The sequence below is a fragment of the Lygodium microphyllum genome, chromosome 27 (assembly GCF_053477565.2).
Source record: "Lygodium microphyllum isolate KBCC chromosome 27, Lygodium_microphyllum_v1.1.10, whole genome shotgun sequence".
In the NCBI taxonomy this organism is placed as follows: Eukaryota; Viridiplantae; Streptophyta; class Polypodiopsida; order Schizaeales; family Lygodiaceae; genus Lygodium; species Lygodium microphyllum.
Genome location: NC_141161.1, coordinates 83600182 through 83606589, shown reverse-complemented (window position 1 = coordinate 83606589; position 6408 = coordinate 83600182).

Genomic DNA, 6408 nt, shown 5'->3' with positions numbered 1-6408 from the left:
TAAACAATGAATTTTGTAACTATGTATAGATAATGCCAACACACAAGCAATGATAGTCAAGCGCATGGAGAAAAGTTTGGGTTCAACAGGCTGAGCTCCTAGGGTCCTCCTCTCACCACACGTCTAGAAGTCGTGTGATTGTTCCCGTCTCCAGGTAGAAGGCATGTAGTTGTCATGGCCACCATGGGAAGCCTTGACGAACACCTCTGAGGGTGTACATGGGGGACTGTCCCCTTCTACATGCTTTCCCACATTTTCGATCCATCCTTCTAGGGACGAGCCCTGCCACATTTCATTACAACCAGTCTGTGCAACTTGATGTGAGCGAAGATCTGCTACTAGCTAGAATAGGCCCCACAGTCGAGGCAGGATGAACATCATCATGGGGATCATCCCTCTATAACAAACATTGTATGCCTCACCTCACCTCTTCTCGTCATATGCGCTTGATAATCCACTATTTAATCCCTTTCATGCCAATAGTTCTATCCTGCTTCAGGGCCTAACCCTTGGTTCACATTTTGCAGGTTCCCCCACAATAGCCATCATGGAGCACACAATGCAACTAGCCTGCAAGGAGGCTCTCTGTCGTCGAAGGGAGCATACGGCACAAGCTCCTCCACCAAAATGCTACATGCCTACCCTAAAGAGGTATACGCCGAGACAAGGCCCAAAGTGACACCATCTGAGATACAAACCGCAAACTCCCCAGGCCAAGAAGAGGAAGGCTCAAGGGAACACCCTAGGGGTAGTGACCCCTGCCTATGCTGCAGGCCTCCCCAAACGCTCGAGCACCAAGTACTCAAAAGAAGAGAAGGAAGCTAGAAACAAGAGGGAATTTGCTGAATTATTTAAAAGCATTCTTGATACGGCAGTGGCCAGGGACTACACCATTTGGGTCCCAGCCAATATCTCCATTGCCCAGCTTGATAGGAGCCCCCCCACCAGCAATGCCCCCGTCGTCTCACCACTCGGACTCACCCCACTTCATACAAATAGAATAGCCCCTATGTTGTATAAAATGCTTACCAAGTGCTACCTGGCCATGACTTTTTGTCTTTTGATGGTTAAAAGGGGGTAGGTTTCCCAACCATACAAACCTTCCATGTCTATTTTTAATATATTTCACGCCTCTAGCAAAAGAAAAAGATAATCAAGCACATGTGATATGTATCTAAGTCAACAACATGGGATTTAGATAAGTGATGTCTCTGCGTTGCACCTGTTCATTATAGTTGAATCATATGACTTGCATGTACTCTCACAAGTTGTCAAGTGGATACACGACGACACATGTCTCTATGCAAAAGCGTTCAATGTCCAAGTTGCCACAAGACCACCAACCCCACAAAAAGCCATCACAAAAAAAGAAATAGAAATACCAAGAACAAAGAGCCATGACAGAAGCCTCATTGCCGAAAGCAAAAATCACCATTGCAAACTATCCACATCGCATGGCCCAAAGCGTAGTCATTGGCTACTCTCTCTTTTTGGGTCAAACTCTACATTTGGCTCACGACAGTTGTTACCTCAATTGTATGACATTGCATGTCACAAAGACGTTTTGTAAAATCTCAAGTGTATCTCCCCATCTTCACAACTATTCCCCCAGCAACAAGGCTAATAACACAATTATCATTGTAATATCCATTTTCATAGCCTTTGACTCTCTACATTTCCCAGTTGTCCAAATGAAAGGCCGATGGCCTCAACGTATTACAATGGTTGTATTTCCCAAAAACAAAAGGAGAGAGAGAAGTAGAAGAAGAAAAAAGAAAAAGAAAAAACAAAAAGAAAGGACAATAAAAGAAAAGAAAGAAACAACGAAAAAAAAGAAGAAAAAAGCACTCATAATCATAGCACAACACCTAGGGGTCCTCAAATTAGGTGCGTCCAGTGACCTTGGTCGGTTGGCTCCATCCCTAGTCCCCTAACCCTTTTCACATCCCCCACATTTGTTCAGGGCACATCAAGGGAAGGACATACCTAGGGAGCTTGTCTCGCCTATGGTTAGACTTATCACCCTGACCCATTTGCACGGTTCCTTTTTTGCAGTCCTTTTCACTACCATTGCAATCGATCGTGGTAAGCAGCGCACGAACAACCATGGAAAGTACACCGTACTTGTCAAGCAATACAAGTAGCTACCAGCTACCAAAGCTAAGGTGTCGATGAGTTCAATTCTGCTACATTATGTTGCACAGCACAAATGATGTCTCATCCAACTTCATGTGTACTTCTCCTCAACCACATATTGCTATGCAGCACCAGACCAGCAGTCTTCTAACTATGTAATATCTAAGTATGCACAAGCACTTACATACTATCTAAACCACACTCTATACACAATTGGGATCCTCAAGTGCAGGCATTACTCTTGGCTCGCCTAGAGTTCATTGACCTATCTCCCAAACTCATTAAACTATGTCTTGTGCACTATAAGAAGATTAGCACAATCCCCCCCCCCAAGGAGAGACCACATCTGCGAGGTTTCCAATTGCAAGTATTGAAGACTCCAACAAAAGTGTCATAAACTCTTCATCAACACCCAACTCTGAACTCTTGTTCATTTTTCATCATGCAAGCCCACCAAAGAATTGTCCTGTGCAGAATTCCCACACACACACCACCTCTGCCAGCCACCAATGCAATTCCCAATATTGAACATCCCTATCCCCAGCTCCAACAACCCTACCACCAGCCACCCATGCCAACAACGTGCCTCCACCGATCTTCATCCCCACCACCACTATAACTCCTCCAATGCAAACCACCACTGTCCCTTTCACCCACGTCTTCGGTGCATGCCAAAGCTTGCTACCTACGACGGTGAGTGCCATGGGACTGGCACTCATCTAGGAGGGGGGTAATGTTAACTCTCAAATGAACAAGCTGAAAAATCTGGAAAATCTAAAGCACAGGACAAGGCCAAGGCAAAAGTGGAACGGAAGACAAAGGTGTACCAAGAAAAATATGGAAACACAAAAAGTGCAGAAAAGTCCTAAATCAAGGAAAAATGTGCATGGAGGTAAGCTCACTACACTTGTAGAGATGGATAGTGTGTCTGCTATGTGAGAGGTAGTTATTAGTGCTCGGCCTGGAATGCTTGAAGCAATAAGCGGTCCGTGGGTCTTGGCAGTTTATCACCTCTACAGCCACCCGCACCTATTCTAATGAGCCAGGATAGTTTCCCAATGAGCTTCCACGTTGATTTGGCAATCTGGGAACAATAGGAAACTTCAAGAAACCCCTTCGATCTAAGCTTCCAATTCCCCACCAATTTGCACAAGGTTCTATTGATCAAGGTAGTGGAAGAAGTGATCAACATTAGAAGCAAGCTCGGGGAAAAATGGCTAGCGGAGAGAGAGAAAAACCCCACACTCTAGGGCACAGAGGATATAGAATTTTGGTAAAACAATGTTTTTGAGGTCCTGAGATCAGTGCTGAGGTATGAGTGCGAGCCTACATGGAGAAGGCATCTATTAACGTACAAATGGAGGCTTGGGTGGCTTTCTGCAACACCCTTCCATTTGAACGCAACAACTTGACCTTCATGCCCTACCCTCGAAAAATGGGAGTGGATTTTGACCCCAATGTCCACAGCCGGTATGACTTCTCCATAATCTACAATGGGAACTATACTAATCCTGAAGAGGCCCTTATCTTCACCCCAAAAAATCTATATGACTCTACAATCCATTTTGTAGATGAATTCTCCTCGTGCCGCGACTCTGCATTCATTACTACCTATAATTATCTTAGGCTACTTAGAATAGTACTTAGGAAAAATTTCACTCTACAAGAACACAACAACCTTCTGCCCCTCTACCTTGATCCCAATGCCATGGACAGATGCATCATGGCTCGGTTGATAATGTGCACTGCTATTCTCCCTTTGTTTTAGTTATCCCTCCTAGAAGATATGAATGATAGATGTTTTATGTGTTGCAATCATCCATTTCTCTCTGCTACCACTCTACAAGTCTGCTTAAACCTCAAAGGGTACTTGTAGAGTTGGCAATTCCTGAATAAGTCTCTTAGGCCCCCTTCTCCGCCCCACTCAGATGACCAAGCTTAGCTCTCGTCCTACCTATGTAATTAGAAAGAGAAAGAAAAAAAGGCAAAAAGAAAAGAAAAGAAAATGAACAAGAAAGAAAAAGAAAAAAGGAAAGAAAGAAGAAAGTAAAGATGAAAAGAGAAGAAATCACAACGAACAACAATTTACCCCACATAGGCCACAGTCATCTCATCTAGGGGTTTTAAAGTTAGGTGCATCCGATGGCTTCGATTGGTTGGCTCCATCTCTAACCCCCTAGCCTCATTTTGATTCCCCACTTCACACTTAGGGCACATCAAGAATAGGACATACCTAGAGAGGTAACACTCGCATATGGTTAGACCTATCACCCTAAGCTATATGCACCACTGCACCTCCCTTCTCAAGTGGGGGACAACACCCAGGCTTGCCTATGGTTCGACCCAACTCCATGTTGCACTAGCACAAGCACAATGCACCACACGGCAAAGCACACACACCTCTAAGTAGTGTATCTTCTTTTCTTTTCAGGTACAAACAAAGGCTCCAACCCCCCAATGTCGAAGCCCCATCATCCATGCAATGTGCTCCCAGCCTCCACCACCTTAAATGGTTAATTAGCTTCTTCCCAAGACCAATTCCCTCGAGATGCCATCATCATTGATTCACATGACTACCCTTTTAAATCACCAAATCTTCATCAACTCAAAACCACAAGTGTCCTAGAACTAGCACCCATCTAGGAGGGGGACCATCTTATATGATGTGTCACCATGTAGACGAAACAAAGTAGAGACAAACCAAGGCATCCCCAGTCAAAAAGTGAATGAAGAAGCTCATTTGGAACAGTGCAGGAGAAAGCAAGCTCAGAAAAATAGGGAGCTCCAACTACTTTGGCGAGCTCCTCTCAAGGATGAGGGAGGCCATATCAAGGAAAAAGGATCTTCTCTCAAGGACAACAAAAATCACCAACGATTCTAGCAACGTGCTTAGAAAGGATGGAGATAAGCACCAAATATTCTAGCAAGGCTCTCTCAAGGATGAGGGAGAACCCCTGAATGCTATCGTAGGAAAAAGCGCGAGGCCCAATGCAATTCATTTTATAAGGCACGTATGTTTCCTCCGATGCAAGTGGTGAACTCTACACGGATATAGATGAAGGGATAAGGAAACTTGAAGGGAATAGAAGAATACCATCTTAAGATCGCATCATAGCAACTGTGAAGGGAAAGAGAACAAATCTATCCAATATGATATTCAATTTCAAGGACAGATCTGCCCATTAGCCTCTCTCCAAGCAGGGATCCATCCATCCAACATGATATTCAATTTCAAAGGACAGATCCACTCAAGGATAGTGTCAAAAAGGGACCCACCCCAAGTAGATCTTCAAGTTCAAGGGCTTGTATACAAACTCAAAAAATCCATCTGGCTACGCCCACCCTACCTTCCAACTACTACACATCAATGCCATGGGACTGTCACTAAGCTAGGAGGGGGTAATGTTAACCTCAGCATAAGAAGAAAGCGAAAAAAGTGGAAAAGCGTAAGTAGGGACCTAAAAGAGGTGGCCTGGAAGGAAATTAGACACAACGAAAGAGGCAGGATGGAGGATGACTAAAAGCACAAGGATAGCCTCTAAAATCGAGTCAAATGCAAAAGCACATTTTTAAATGCAAGGTGCCACTAAAATTGTTGTAAAAGAGCACCAACCTCCCTCTTGTGCAAATTGTAAAAGGTAGGTGGGCATAAGTAAGAGAGAAAGCAAATAGAATACACTTAGAAGGAAATGGAAAAAAGACCTTGCCACAATGGCTGGTTATGTAAAAAAAAGGGGTGACTACCTAAAAGGGGATTTAGGGTTATAAAAGCCAAAAAGTGAATGGAAAGCTCATTCTTTGGTATGTGTCAAAAGTGGACTCTTCTTCTTCTCTCCTTCTTCTCTTCTCTTTGCTTTCTTGTGAGTGCTTGAGGGAGGAGGGATTGTGAGTGAGTGAGGGAGTGAGCATGTGAGGGTGAGGGATCTTGAAGGTGGACCTCTCCATCATTTACTTTCTTCTTCTTCTCTTCTTTTCTCTTCTCTCGTCTCGCACGTGGCTATGAAGGATGGAGTTTGGAGGAAGAGGCTTGAGGTTGCTTGAGCTTGCATCATGAATCATGGAGCTACCGAAGTGGTTAAGAGGAGGCAACTAATTTGGGCATCAAGGTAAGCTCACTACATCCCGGTAGGATCGAAAAGGAGTGTCGTCTAGGTGAGAGACAACCATAGGTGCTTGCTTGAAATGCTCGAAAGAATAAGTGGTCTGTGGGTCTTGGCAGTTGAGCATGAGCTCCTAATACACCTTCCATGTTGGCCTTGACATATCATGCAT